Source organism: Chiloscyllium plagiosum, unplaced genomic scaffold (assembly GCF_037043375.1).
Source record: "Chiloscyllium plagiosum isolate Xiang-an unplaced genomic scaffold, Cpla_swu_hap1 HiC_scaffold_17, whole genome shotgun sequence".
In the NCBI taxonomy this organism is placed as follows: Eukaryota; Metazoa; Chordata; class Chondrichthyes; order Orectolobiformes; family Hemiscylliidae; genus Chiloscyllium; species Chiloscyllium plagiosum.
The window spans coordinates 10110570-10127094 of NW_028270155.1; positions in this window are offsets into that span (position 1 = coordinate 10110570).

The following is a 16525-nucleotide window of genomic DNA, read 5'->3' on the forward strand; positions in this document are numbered from 1 at the left end:
CCCCTACATTTACCCCTTTTAACCTAACACTATGGGCAATTTAGCATGGCCAATTCACCTGACCTGCACATCTTTGGACTGTGGGAGGAAACCGGAGCACCCGGAGGAAACCCACGCAGACACGGGGAAGATGTGCAAACTCCACACAGTCAGTCGCCTGAGTCGGGAATTGAACCCGGGTCTCTGGCGCTGTGAGGCAACAGTGCTAACCACTGTGCCATCGTGCCGCCCACACGGTGCAGCTTTGTTTGTGGATGTTGGGATGATTGCTTCTGTACTTCAGTATTTGGTCCATATGAGTTGTTTTCCTGTAGACGCTGGTTTGAAGTTCCCCATTAGCTGTTCGCTCTACTGTGACATCTAGGAATGGCAGTTTATTGTTGTTTTCCTCCTCTTTAGTGAATTTTATGCCAGTAAATGTATTTTTGATGGAATTGAAGGTTCCCTCTAATTTGTTTCATTTCGTGATGACAAAGGTGTCATCCACGTAGCGAACCCAAAGTTTGGGTTGGACGGTTGGCAGAGCTGTTTGTTTGAGTCTCTGCAGTACTGTCTCTGCTAAGAACCCTGATATCGGAGATCCCATGGGTGTTCAGTTGGTTTGTCTGTAGGTTTTATTGTTGAAGGTGAAGTGGGTGGTAAGGCATAGGTCTACTAGTTTGACGATACAGTCTTTGCTGATGAAGTTGGTGGTGTTTGGCGTATGTGTCTTTGGGTCTTGTAATAGTGTAGCCAGTGTTTCTCTTTTGTTTGTCTAGTAGGCATCTGTAAATGAAGTTGTGGGGATATCTTTTCTGGGGAATGCTCTTCCCTTCGTAGCTCGGGAGTGCTGCAGTGTGTTGTAGCCCTTTTCAACAGGGTGTGAATGCAGCTTCTCTTGTTTGTGTTTGAGTGGTTGCTGTTGTAACTCAGGAACTGGTCAGGGTGTGTGACTTTCCTGTATACTTTTGTGGTGCATTCACCGTTCTGTGTTCTTTGTATCATCACATCTAGGAATGGGGGTTGATTGTTGGTTTCCTCCTCTCTCTCGTAAATCAGATCCCTGTGTGTATGGTGTTGATAATCCAGTGTGTGTTCTCGATTTCTGTTCTCTTAGTGATAACAAAAGTGTTGTCTATGTAGCTGATCCAGAGTTTGGGTTGGAATTGTGTAAGGGCTGTTTGTTCCAATCTTTGCATCACTGCTTCTGCTCTGAGCCCGGAGATGGGGGAACCTATAGGTGTCCCATTAGTCGGTTCATATACAGGGAACCTCGATTATCCAAATACCAATTATCCGCAAATCTGATTATCCGAAGGAGATCTCGAGGTCCCGACAGAAACATTACATCAAAGATGTGTGTCAAACACTGATCTGTTTCGGTTACAGTGATTAAAAGTGCTACTGAGAACAGTCCTGGACTGATGGGAAGGCAGGCGCTGTCTCTAAGTGACTGACCTCCCTCTCTCTCTCTCACACTAACCGCCCCCCACCTTCTCACACAGGGGCGTACCCTAAACCACACTCCCACCCCCCCACTTCCCCAGATAATCTCTCTAACATTGTCCTGTACAGGGCAAAGGTGGAAGCTGTCAAAACGTTGCAGCAAACAGTTGTGCGTGTGTACGCATGCACGCATACGCACTAGTTGGAGACTCACCCCCCAAAAGGGAATAGCGGCAGCAGCAATCTTGTGGTGCCCAGTCCAGCTGCCCCGGAGAGAGGGTTGGGGTGATGGGTGTTGTGCGGGGGGTGGGGGTGGGGGTGGAGGGGGCGGGCGGTGGTGTTGGGGCCGGATGGAGATTGCGGTGTCTGGGGGGGACAGCGGTGGTGGGCGGGGGGCGGTTTTGGAGGCGGGGGGGCGCTGTTGGATATAGTTTGGGGTCGGGCAGGAGGGTAGTGTTCGGTAGGGTTTAGGCAGGGGTCGGTGTTGGAAGGGGTTTGGGAGCGGGCAGAGGGGCAGGTGGGGGGAGCGGTGTCAGGGCAGATGGGGGACTGTGTTGGATGGTTTTTGGGGGTGGTTGGGGGAGGCGGTGTTGGGGGCGGACAGAGGGGCGGGTGGGGGGCAGTGTCAGGGCAGATGGGGGGCGGTGTTGAACGGGGTTTGGGGACGGCTGGGGGTGCAATGTTGGGAGTAGGCGGGGACTTGCGAGCGCTGTGCTAATGCTTGTCTCCTGAACAGGGAGCAGACTTAATAGAAAACTCCAAGCCCCAGAGGAAAGGCATTGAGTCAATTAACCAATTAATCAATTATCCGAATGAAATAATGCCCGAATAATCGCGGTTCCTCTGTATTTGGTTGTTAAATGTGAAGTGTGTCATCAAGCACATATCTAGTAGTTTGAGTATGTAGTCCTTGTTGATAGGTTCCCCATTGTGTTGTCTGTTCTGCCTGTCCAGGATGTTGGCTATTGTCTCTCTGGCTAGAGTTGTGTCAATTGAAGTGAACAGTGCTGTCACATTGAACAAGACCATTGTTTCATGTCTTGCCTGTGTTTATGTTCTTGACATTGTCTAAGAATTCCTGTGATGATTGTATGGAGTATTTGGATCCACAGATATGATATTTTAGTTTTTGTTGGAGTTCTTTTGTCAGTTTATGTGGTGGCAATCCTGGCAGTGCCACAATGGGTCTGAGTGGTGTGCCTGTACTTTCGGTAACTGGTAAAATATTGGAGTATTTTTGTTTTCTGGTTTCATCCTTTGTAGTGATTTCATAACTATACTAAGGACAAAAGGGTAACTCGGGAGAGAATAAGCCCCGTCAAAGATCAGCAAGGCAGCCTATTTGATGAACCACAAGAGATGGGGGTGATACTAAAAGAGTACTTTGCATCAGTGTTTACTGTGGAGAAGATTATGGAAGATACAGAATGTGGGTAAATAGATGGTGACATCTTGAAAAATGTCCATATTAAGCAGGAGCAGGTGCTGTATGTCTTAAAATGCATAAAAGTAGATAAATCCTCAGGACCTGATCAAGTGTACCCTAGAACTCTGTTGATAGGAAGCTAGGGAAGTGATTGCTGGACCCTTTGCTGAGATATTTGTATTATTGATGGTCACAGATGACGAGCTGGAAGACTGGAGGTTGGCTAATGTAGTGCCACTATTTAAGAAAGATGGTAAGGAATAGTCAGGGAACTACAGACCAGTGAGCCTGACATTGGTGTTGGGAAAGTTGTTGGAGGGAATCTGAGGGAGAGGATTTACATGTATTTGGAAAGGCAAGGACTGATTAGGGATAGTCAACATGGCTTTGTGCATGGGAAATCATCTCTCATGAACTTGATTGAGTTTTTTGAAGAAGTAACAAAGAGGATTGATGAGGGCAGAGCGGTGGATATGGTCTATATGGACATCTGTAAAGTGTTTGGCAAGGTTCCTCATGATAGACTGGTCAGTAAGGTTAGATTATATAGAATACAGGGAGAACTAGCCATTTGAATACAGAACTGGCTCGATGGTAAAAGAGAGAGGGTGGTGGAGGGTTGCATTTGAGACTGGAGGTCTGTGACCAATGGTGTGCCACAAGGATCGATGCTAGATCCACTACTTTTTGTCATTTATATAGTGATTTGGATGTGAACACAGGAGATATAGTTAGTAAGTTTGCAGATGACACCAAAATTACAGGTGTAGTGGACAGCGAAGAAGGTTACCTCAGAGTACAATGGGATTTTGATCAGATGGGCCGAGGAGTGGCAGGTGGAGTGTAATTTAGATAAATGCGAGGTGCTGCATTTTGGGAAAGCAAATCTTAGCAGGACTTATACACTTAATGGTAAAGTCCTGGGGAGTATTGCTGATCAAAGAGACCTTGGAGTGCAGATTCATAGCTCCTTGAAAGAGGAGTTATAGGTAAATAGGATAGTGAAGAAGGCATTTGGTATACTTTCCTTAATTGGTCAGAGTATTGAGTACAGGAGTTGGGAGATCAGTTGCGGCTGTACAGGACATTGGTGAGGCCACTTTTGGAACTTTGTGTGCAAGTCTGGTCTCCTTCCTATCGGAATGATGTTGTAAAACTTAAAATGGTTCAGAAAAGATTTACAAGGATGCTGCCAGGGTTGGAGGGTTTGAGCTACAGGGAGAGGCTGAAAAGGCTGGAGCTGTTTTCCCTGGAGCATTGGAGGCTGAGGGGTGACCTTATAGAGGTTTATAAAATCATGAGGGGCATAGATAGGGTAAATAGGCACGGTCTTTTTCCCTGGGTGTGGGAGTCCAGAACTAGACGGCATAGATTTAGACTAAGAAGGGAAGAATTTAAAAGGGACCTAATTGGCAACTCTTTCACGAAAGGGTGGTGCGTATATGGAATGAGCTGTCAGAGGAAGTGGTGGAGACTGGTATAATTACAACATTTAAAAGGCATCTGGATGGGTATAGAAGCAGGAAGGGTTTAGAGGGATATGGGCCAAGTGCTGGCAAATGGAGTTAGATTTATCTGGTCTACGTGGATGAGTTGGATCAAAGGGTCTGTTTCCGTGCTTCACATCTGTGACTCTAAGTCCAAATTGTTATCGCCACTTGTACATTGATGTCCAGTGCCATGACTAGTGATTAACAAAGGCTCCAAATTTTGTTTCGATGACATGGCAGTAATCTCTCCTGCTCTTACAACCAGACTTTGGTGTGTATTGGAAGGATTCACAAGTTGACACTTCTAGAAGTGTCTAGAAAGAGACTTGACTGCAGGGTTTCTGGCACAGAGGCGGGGAGACTACTCAACACGCCACATGAAATCCATATAAAGGTTTATCTAAGTTTAATATACTTCCTGCTGATCAAATCGATTAAATCAAGTCTTTAAAAATGAACCCTTGTGCTCGCCTTGTAATTATAATGGTCTTATTAAACTGCAATGTTACTTTGAGTGATTTGTAGCTGGGTTATACAGATTCAAAGCCCTGGCTAAAATGGTAAGTTCAGGAAATCTGTTGTGATGAATTAAGAGTTTTGGCATGCAAATGTTGCAACAGTCTGTACTTTTCAAAGGATATTCTTGTGGTCAGGGAGATGACCACAGGTCATCACACAATTAAGGGTGAAGCAATAACCAAACAGTGAGGAATGGTTCATTCCATTAACTGTTCTACAATCCTTAATGATGAAATGTAAACAAGAAAGCGATATCAATATTGCCTGAAGGTAGTGTAGAACTTCTCATTTGAAATAGAAGGAAAGTGGAAATGGGTCCGCATTCCAATTAAAAATGGAAAAAATAACTCATATTTATCCAACACTTTTCATTAAGCTCAGAATAGTTTTGAGCTCAATAAGTATATTCACTGTTGAAATGTAGGGGCAGCAGATTGCCATCTGTGAGGTTTTAGGATAAACAGTCAGATAAATGGTCAGAGCATATGTTTCTATGCAATGTTTAGTTGAAGATTAATATTGGCTAGAACACCAGAAACAATTATTCTGCTTTTCTTTAAAATAGAACCTATTTTATATCCCTGCAAAGGTAATTTCTCTTTGTGTAGCTGGATCTCCAACATGCAGCACTCCCTCAATAATGGGCTCTGAGGAAGGGTCATTCAATCTGAAATGTTAACTCTGACTTCTCTCCATAGATGCTGCCAGACCTGCTAGGTTCAGCAAGATTCTTTCCCACTGCAACCTCCAGGTCATCTCCTCTGCCCTGAAGCTCCACCTATCACCAACCCATCTACCTTTCCCCCAGCCCCATCCCCACCCTCCTATTTATCTCTCAGCTCCCTTCCCCCTCCACATTCCTGATGAAAGGCTTATGCTTGAAACGTAAATTTTCCTGCTCCTCGGATGCTGCCTGACCTGCTGTGTTTTTTTCCATTGCCACGCTTTTTGACTCTGACTCTCCAGTTTCTGCAGTCCTCACTTTCCCCTGGCTGCTGAGCTTTTCCAGCAACTTCTGTTTTTGTACTCTCAACACTTCTCTCAATCTAGAATATATGTGTAGGTCTCAAAGGCAAAACTCAATCCCAGGATCTTTTGATTCTGGCGGGCACTGAGTTAAGACTGGAATGCATCTGATGGTGCATTGGCTCTGGCATTATGTCATAACACTGGAGACACTCTTCAAATGGATGGTGAAGACTTACTGTGGCCATTCAAGGAAACCTATTCTGGGGAAGTTGGTTCCAGGAGAAAGCAGATGCCAAGTTCCACACAGCACTGCTTGCCCCAGCCCTGAACATTCTTAAACTCTCAACTTTTGTTTGAATTCTAAATGGAATTAATATGATGAAATTGACCATGATTGATGTTAGCTTTAAACTTTCAATTGCAACCCTTGTGAATGCAATGCAACATGAACACAGTGAGCCCAATTCATGCTGTATTTTGGTTTCGTTTATGAAATGAGTTATTGCAAATCTGAGCTCCATCAAGATGCAAGCGTGTTCAAACTAATAAACTAAAAGAGGGGAGTAATGTCCTTAAAGAATCAGCATGTGTTGCAGGAGTAATAATAACGCTCAATTTCTTCTCTAACCAGTTTCCCCCAGTTCTCTCCACTGTCCTGTGGGTGCAAAAATGAAGTTTCACAGTCATTTCATCAGTGTCTGGTACACTGGCCAAGGGGCCCACATTTTCCGCTGGGATTAAAGCTTGAAAGCTTTTTGACCTTGGAAGGCATTCCAGCCAGGATCACAAATTTCTCTGTTGGCTGTCATCCACTTGCATGAGCTTTTTAAGCGAAGGCAGTGGGTTTCTGGCTGGATAGCAGGAAATCTGGCTGATGACTCTCTCCTCCCTATCCCCCACCTCAGATGCTGCAAGCCATTACTGAGCTGTTCAACACAGACAAATATTTCCACGTAAGCTAAGAATCGAAAACAGAACACCAATCTGTTCAGTTCAGCAGCATACTGTGGAGTTCCTTTATCCTCTGACCCAGCAAGGGAAAATCAGCTCACTGCTTAAATGTATTCATGAATCTCACTTGTTTCAACTCTACTGTGATGTTTCCCTTAAGGACCATATTGTAATTTTCCAGACCCCTGAACGCATTCATAGCAACTAATATCACATCTCATACTCCACTCTGACTTATTTTAAATTCTCCCTGACTGCTAATTATGTTTATACATGGTCTATTAAAGCAAAATAGATCATTAGTGAAAAGTTCCCTCCCTCAGATATGAAATGATGCCTATTTGGATGATGACAGTGTATTTGAAAATAAACAAATAACAATTGACTAACTCACTGGGAATATATATAATTTGCTTAGGCCTAAGGTTATACCCCAGACTCTGCTAATTGCCTTTCACTGGCAAGAATTCAAATTAAAGTGGTGAATTCTACATGACAAATGGTAGCATGCAGTCTATTTGTCTTTTGTCCATTTTTGCAAGTTTGTGTTATTCATCTAACAAAGTTGCTGTTGGGTATACTTAGTTATATTGGTAACGATTTACATTAACACACCAACTTGCAGCTGAACACTGCCACTTATGTAGAAAAATGTCCCGTGGCACTTCACAGAAATGTTATCTATCAGAAAAGAATGAGACCAAGGCACAGAAGGAGATATCATGCCACTCGATCAAAAAAGTGGTACTTAAGGAGCATTTAACTAGGTGGAGAGAGACAGGTGGGAAGGTTTAGTTAAGAGAGTTCCAGACTTAGAGTTTGTAATGCAATTGTCAAGAGGCAAAATGCTTCTGGTACATTTCATAGAATGTAATGGTACCAGAGGCCCTTCTGTCCTTCCTGCCTATACTGGCTCTTTGCAAGAATTACCTAATTAATCCAACTCCATTCTCCTTATCACCTAGCCTTAAAATGCTTCAATCCACTAATTATTTATCACTAACTGAGATGATACTGGACCTGGTGACAATGTAGATTAATGGGCACAGGTGATATTTGAACAAGATTTGGTGCAAGTTAGGATATGGGCAGCAGAGTTCAAAGTTATGCATTTTTTTTATTCTTGTTGTGGTACATTAAAAGTCCTTTATAAATATTAATATTAATTGTAAAGGGAGGTTTGGTCCAGAAGTTAAATTTCTGAAAGATTTGTCTACACGGTGCCCATAGTTGTGAGACCCTGTAGTTGAAAGTCGAGCCACAAAGACATCCATTTCACACTCTGAGTTTGAAGGAAGGGTCACTGGACCTGAAACATTAACTCTGATTTCTCTCCAAAGATGTTGCCAGACCTGCTGAGGTTTTCCAGCAACTTTTGCCTTTGCTTCTGATTGACAACATCTGCACTTCTTTGGGTTTTATTTTAACCTATTTACATTGCCAAATTGGTATCTCCATGGAATTTTCAGACACTGTTTTGCAGAATGCTCTGACTATGCTTTGGTCCAGTGGCTGGTTTGTGGAGTGAGGGTTGTAGTGGGGAGGGGTGAGGAGCGTGGAAGCATGTGATGGTGGTGGAGTTGGGGGGTGAAGGCAGTATGGGTTGGCCAGATCATAAAGTCTAATTGGTGACATTCCTAATGCCTTCACAACCTGATGGAAATTTTACGAAGGGCTAAGGCAGTTGTAAAAGATCCAGCCATCCTTGTCTATTTGAATCCTTTGTGACTGGTAAATGGCCATTTAAAGACACTGCCCAACACCTCCACCCACCCATCACCATCACCACCACAATCATCAGTAATTGAATATACCCAAAAGTATGCACCATGTCCATTGAGAAATTCTAATGTGCTGACTCTGCTGGCATTACGTGGAAGTTTAAAGCTGTCCAGGACTTGAATCAAATACTTACGACTGTGAGTTAACACTGGAGATTTGGGAGAAATCCAATTGACTTCACTGGATGGTCACTCATGAAGTATTAGACGAATTAAAAGCACTTCATAAATCCTGGACAACTGTACACCAGACACCCACCCAACCCACTGACCCAACCAAACTCCCCAGATGAAATCCATTTAATCTCCAACTCCCCAAATTTCCTGTATCTCCAGCTCTCACCCCTGACTCTCTGAACATGCAACCCTCAAATTCCATCCCGACATCCAAACTGCCCTCAACCCAGTTGGACGCCAGCCCACTTCCCAAATTACCCCCTGAATTCCGATCTCTCCAACTCAACTATCCTGACCTTCCAAACCCACCCACTTACATACCCAAGACTGACACATAGACTCACACCAGCATGCTGAGGGGTTCCAGGACATTGGAACTCATCAGATTCCAGCTGCTAGTGCAGACATCAGTGCCTGATTCTCTCCATTGTTCATTCCCAGGATTCCTGCACTCTCTGAGTTTGGAAGAATTCCTCATTGGAAAATCAGTCAGTGAAAACTGAAAGAAGCCAAGAGATTAATGTCTTGTTCTGGTTGGCGACGGGTGAGAAAAAAGTAATTCTTGACACTGACTGGTAGATTTGGGGCAAAATCTGTGCCTGCTCAAGTCAACTTGTCAACTCATATGGTCAGCAGAAACTGTGCCATATACAAACTACAGCCAAACAGACAGCAGCACCTCAACTCTCCATCCCCTACTGCCCTACCGAGCCATTGGTTAACTAGTCCTTTCTTTACTTCAGAAGAATTTGTTGGCTTTTTTTATTGTTCACGCTTGGGGCATAGGCTGGGTCAGCATTTATTGCCACGCCCCAGTTGTCTCCTGAAAAGATGGCGGTGAGGTGCCTCCTTGAACCGCTGCAGGACACCTGCTGTCAGCAGATCATAGAATCCCTACAGTGTAGAAGCAAGCCATTCAGCTCATCGAGTCCACAGCAATCCTCTGAAGAGCATCCCAAACAGATTCATAACCCCTGCAGCCCTGCATTTATCAGGTTAATCCACCTAGCCTGCACATCCCTGGATACTATGGGCAATTTAGCATGGCTAATCCAACGAACTTGCACATCTTTGGACTGTGGGAGGAAACGAGAGCACCCAGAGGGGACCCACGTGGACCTAGGGAGAATGTACAAACTCTACACAGTCACCGAAGACTGGAATTGAACCCGGGTCCCTGACGCTGTGAGGCAGGAGTACTAACTACTGAGCCACCATGCCACCCATGTATACTGTTTGGGAGGGAATTCCAGGATTTCAGTCAGAATTGGCTTCAAACTTTCCTAAAATACAGCCGTGGCTACAGCTCAGAAGTATTTCTTTGGCTCTTTAGTTGACTCAATGGTTTGATCTTCTCTACCATTTTCTAAGCCCACCCATGATAGTTCCTCTCTGTGTCTGAGTGTCTGTGTAATGGTAAACTGATATTTGGCCACAGCTGAAGATAAAACGTAATGTGACCTCACAGGAAAGGAGCTGGACCATCAGTTTCACACTGAAAATGGAAGGTTTAAGATCATGATTGGGCTGGATAAAGCAGACAGGAAGACACTGTTCCTGCATGTACGAGAACAAGAAGGGCATGGATTTCAAGTGATCTGCAAAAGCAAGAATGAAGTGAGGAAAAGCTTTTTCTTAAATTAATTGACAGGACGTGGGTGTGACTGACCAGGCCAATATTTATTCCCTGAAGCAGGTGAGAGCCAATCATATTGCTGTGGGTCTGGTGCCAGATCAGGTAAGGTTAGCAGATTTCCATTTCTAAAGATGGGTTATGCCTGAAACGTTGACTCTTCTACTCATAGAATCCCTACAGTGTGGAAACAGGCCATTCGGCCCACAAGTCCCCACCGACCCTCTGAAGAATAACCCACCCAGATCCGTTCCCTTACTATCCTACATTTACCCCTGAGCAATGCATCTAATGTACACAATGGGCAATTTAGCACAGCCAATTCACCTAACCTGCACATCTTTGAATTATGGGAGGGAACCGGCACAGACACGGGGAGAACGTACAAACTCCACACAGAGAGATACCCAAGGTTAGAATCAAACCCAGGTCCCTGGTGCTATGATAAAAATAGAGTGCGAAGGTATGGGGGGTGGGAGTAGCACAAGATTGACACTAGGGTAATGATGCTCCTTTAAGGATGATGGGCTGAATGGCTTCTTTGCACCATTCAGTGATTCATTGCGGGTGGGGAGAAACAGACCGAGTGGGAGGACGAGATTGAACTGTATGTCTGATACTACCAGGTTTATACAGAGAGAGAGAAAGAGAGAGAAAGAGACAGGAGGAGGAGGAAGGGGTGCTAGCACAATGCAGAGGCAAGTAAGAATGAGGTTAGGGCAGGGACGTGTGAAAAGTGTACTGGGGAGGAAGAAGCAGACGGCTGCAGAGACTGAAGCAGTTCCTGCTGGCTGCAAACAGCATCGTTTTGAATAGACAGAGGAGCATTGAGGAGCCAAGATCTCTGGAAGTCAGGGGGCGCCGTTGGATCATGTTTGAGCTGAAGAGAAACACTCAGCTCTGTCAAAAAATAAATCCTGGCTTTATGTTCCCGGCGTGGGATAGCGGCTGGTTTACAGTTCAAGAGAGAGAGAAAAAATAATCAGCTGAATTTCATTCCGGATTCCAGTCGGTGGATTATCTTTTTTTTAAATTTCTCCCAAAAATGTCAGTCTCACTGTAATAAAGTGTCGGAGAATTGCGGTGTAGGGTTTGACATTATGGACCTGGGTTGTCCGGGATAAATATAATTCCTGTGTTTTATTGTACAGCCAAATTGAATAATCTGAATTCTGACAAACTCAGCGCGTTAAAGTGCCGATGAAAGGTTCCCACACCTTGTTAATTTGTATCAATACTCCTTGCTTTCCATTGTTGCCTCCACGCGTGTTTTGGAACTGTATCCAGTTTAAGACAACTCCCCCGGGCTCTGCGATTATCCACACATTATCTTTACTCGCCTGTCCTCCTCTACCGTTTTCCAAAGCCGCCACTTTATTCCCAACCTTCAGGCATCTGTGCGATTCTTAAACTTATGTTTGATCACTGTGCAGCTGCAAAACAAAATATCGAAGCAGGCATAGGGGAGGGTAGTGCTGAAATTAATTTATTATGAGCATATCACGTTCGAAAACATCGCAATGTTCGCTCATGTCGGGCAGCGGCACATGTCCCAAACACTGTGCACAATTGCAACAGCGTCACCAACACACAAATGCATACACATACACACACGGACAGACAGGAGAATACAAATGGCAAAATGCTAAGATTCATCCACTTTGCTTTCGACCATCCTGGTTAGCACACCATTATAAATCAATTGTCAATTCCTGATTTCAGTCAATTTCCATCAATTAGTCTACAGGCCTGAGGTGTGTAAAACGCCAGTGCCAGACAGCTTCGGGACACAAAATCATCTGTTTCTCACAACATACTACAGGCACCATATGCCCTGCCACAACTATTCATATAATAAACACAGACACTCATGCATACTAGCAAAGCACACAGCCACATTAATACAAACACAAACAATCACAGGCACCTAATGGCACAGACTCTCTGCTGTAAAATGGACACATGCAAACCTGAAATCCCAGAACCATCACATTCAAACAGCAGGTATGCAAACAATTGCTGGCAGTCATGCCTGAACTGTGGTAAGTTCTTATTTGATTTTACAAATTGTATAAATGCATTCATGCACATATTGACAGATAGAGAAATCAAGTTGCAGAAATGATGCCGGTTAATATTGTGCACATAGACAATTGGAAGTAAGGTAAAGTCATCATAAGGCTGCTGTCTCTTTGCAGAGCGTGAGAGAGACTGGTGGTGGTTTCACCAGAGGGTCACCATTCCTCAGACAGGGAAGTGGTGGGGAGGGAGAATCTTTCATAGTAAGCTCAACTGGTGCAAGAAATGAACCCTCGCTATTGGTTTCACTGTATAAATACAAACCAGCCATCCAATATGCAAATCAGCCCCCAACTGTAGACACTTGTAATACAAGAAAAAGTATCAACTAATTTGCACAGGATAAGCTCCGTCAAAGCACAATGAGGCAATGGCCTGACCACCTACGTTAGGAACCTGCAATTTCATGCTTCTAAATTATTTCATCTGGAATATTGCTTTACCAACTGTAGTTCATGAGAATTTGTCACGGGATGACACTGCACTAAAAGCAATCTTATTTTTGATCTATCCATTTTGCCATTGAAGGTTTAGCAGTGAAAGCTTTTTTACATTTTCTGAAGTGCTTACAACGGTATAAGTTGGTGAACTTTTTTACCTTTTTGTGAAATCACTGTAGAAAAACATAAAGAAAACACTCAATTTCTTAATGACTAACTCCCAGACACACCCTCTGCTTTCCCGTGAGAAGTATACCATTCAATCGCTATTATTCCCTCAATCTTCTTTGACCATCCCTTCAGTTCTCCAATGTTCAGTCTCTGTACATTTCTTTTGTTGCAAGATGTCCACTGTGGTCATGTCCTATTTCTATACATATGCTGAAAATGTGTTGCTGGAAAAGCGCAGCAGGTCAGGCAGCATCCAGAAAACAGGAGAATCGACGTTTCGGGCATAAGCCCTTTTATCAAATGTAAGCTGTTTACTACCTCCAAAGTCAAAGACAGCTCAAGAACTTTAATGGGCCTCTTAACAAGTGTGCTTGTTCAAACAGGTGTGATACCTTAAATTAATGTGAACTTAACCTCAACCTTTAGAGTACGTTCATCTATATTGCAGTAAAACAGAAGCTTATTGATGCAGAAACACAGCATTTAATATGAAGCAAAATGCAGAGAGTTGCAGATGCTGAAATCTGAAAAAATAAATGCTGTAAGAACAAATACTCAGCAAGTCAGGCAACATTTCAGTCGAGACTGAAATAGAGTTGATATGTACAGTCTGTGAACATACTGAATAGATTATAACGGCACTGCCAATGAAAAAGGTGGTCATTGAGCTCAGAAACAAGCTCCATAGGGCTCCATAGTCACACCACTTCACCAACACATTAGGAAATGTCCAAAGAGTCAATAGGGACTTTCGGGTCACTTTATAAACTCAATTGTTGCTGGATTTAATGTCAGGAGAAAGCAAATTGAAAAATTTGAACTCTCCAAATATCAGAAAATGACCCACTCCCCATAGGAACTGTACTAATCACAGTGAGATTTAGCTACTGAGCTCTGTATTGGATCATAGAAATATGATCTGATGATAGCAACTACAGTCGAACTGCGTTCATTGTAAAAGGAATGACAATACTCTGCAGCTTGAACTCATAGTAAGTCAAGGTCCAGTTTAAAGTGACAAATTGCCATCATCACTAAAATCCTAAAACCTTCAATGTGACTATATCAACCTCATACATTTGAACACTAATCCTAAATCCACTTTTCCTGGCCTCCTTTGAGTTCTCGAATGATTTTATTGCGTTCTCTTCCTTGTTGACATTACTCAAGACTTAGATCATGGGAGAAAGCCCTTGCATCATCTATTCTATCAAACCCCTTAAGAATTTCATACTTTTCAAAGAGGTCACTGCTTATCCCCCAGAATACCAGGTAAAACAAGCTTAAACTCAACCTTGCTTCATAAGACAATCCACAACCCTTGAACTGGTTTAGCAAACCTTTATCTCTGGCAAAAGTATATATTTCCTTGGATAAGGAGATCATAACTATCTGGAAATACTGTTTCTGCAGTCTCACCAAGGCCCTCTGTAATTGCAATGCGACATCTTAACTTCTACATTCCAATCTCTTTGGAATAAACTCTCACATATAATTTGCTTTCTAATTACTTGCTCTATCTGCATAGCAATTTTTTTATGATTCATGTACAAGGATATCCAGATTCTCTGAAAACCAGCAGTTTACAATCTCTCACCATTTAATAATTATGCTACTTTTCTGCTTTTCTTACAAATGTGAATAACTTCACATATTATCACGTTGTATTTCATCTGTCACATTCTTGCCCACTTAATTAACTTGTCTATATGCACTTGCAGCTTTTGTGTTACTTTCCCAGCTAGTTTTGCATCTTCAACAAACAGTGGAATAAATTTTAGACCCAATTTTGCTGAATTGAAATATTTCAATTGAAGTTATGGAACTCCCTTCCAACAGTATTGTATTTCAAGAATTCAAGAAGGCAACTCACTTCTGAAGGACGATTAGGGATGGGCAATTAATGCTGACCCAGCCAGCAAAGCCAACGTCCCTTAAATGAGTAAAAAGAAAAGTGCCTTGAGTTGGATTGTTCCCCTTGTATTTCAATTCCAATTAATTATTTTGCTGAAAATTATTAAAAATGCAAATTATTAATGGTGCGGCAAGGTCAGCAGGAGAATCTGGGACCAAATGAAATTATAAAAATGCAAGTCCACCTTCTAAACAAGTGAAATTCATGAATCATTTATTTATTCCCTCAACACCATTACCCATGTCATTGATTCATGTTGCACATAGCTGGGGCCTAAGCGGTAATCCTTATAGTAACTCACTCATTACAAAATGTCATCTTGAGTATGGCTTGTCTTTGTCTTGCATCTGTTAACTAATATCCATCCATACTAACATCTTGCCCCCAATTTTATGATCACAAATTTACTACAGTAAGCTATTGAGTCTTGTAACTTTTGAGAAATCAAACATACTAGTTCCCCTTATCTAACCAAATAGTTACCAAATTAAACATGATTTTCCTTTCATAAGCCTAGGATTTTATTTCCTTGGATACTATAGTTTTCTAACTAGATTCTAACATTGTTGTAAATACCAGGCTACCTTGCTGAAGGTTCATTATTTTTCTCTCCCTCTCTTCTTGAATAGCAGGGTGATAATTTGTAGCTTACAATCTCTGGATTTTGTTCCAGAATCAAGGAAATCCTGGTAGATTTTGTCTGATTGCACTAATGTGAATTTTCTTGTCATTTTTAAAGGCATTTCATAAATGTAAGTTACACAATATGACATAGGACATTCAGCAGAGAAACAGAGCATTCAGTACAGCATACTATGTCTCCATGAATTTAGCTAGGCATCATTGAACCAAAGGCACTTAACCCAGAATGTCCCTCATTCAAGTCCCAATTAGTTGGACCAAATTCATTCTTTGCTGACATGATCTCAATGGGCTGAATGGTCTTCTTCTGTGCAATATTGATTCGATAATCTGCCTGTGCTGCTGGTTATACTGTACTATTAGTGTCCTAACCATTCTGTCTACCTCATCTCATCCTATCTTTCCATTCTCTCCCAAGTACTCACTTTGTAAAAACACCAACATTATTTTCCACAGCCACTTCCTAAGACAGTGATTTCCATATTCTAACAACTCTCTGTACTAAAGCAATGACAGGGCTGTTGTTGTTTCTCTGCCCTTTTGAAAATGCTTTGTTTCATTATCTTAAGTTCTATTGCTCTCCACAGTTCGTGAAATAGTTACATACCCCAATTGAAATAAAACAAGATTGTAATCGGATTGTTTCTCATCCAAACATTAAGGCCAAATTATGTCTATATCTAATCAACACAATCTCTCTTTTAAATCAGGATGTATCGAAACCCAATAAAATATTGATCATCTCCTTGATACTAGATTTCTGTCTCATAAAGAAAAGAAACAATTTTCATTTATATAGTGCTTTTTCTGACCTCAGGGTATTTTACAGCCTGACTAAATGTTCCTTGAATTGCAATCATTGCTGTTATGGAGAAAAAGGAGCAGTTTTCACACAGCAAACATGCCA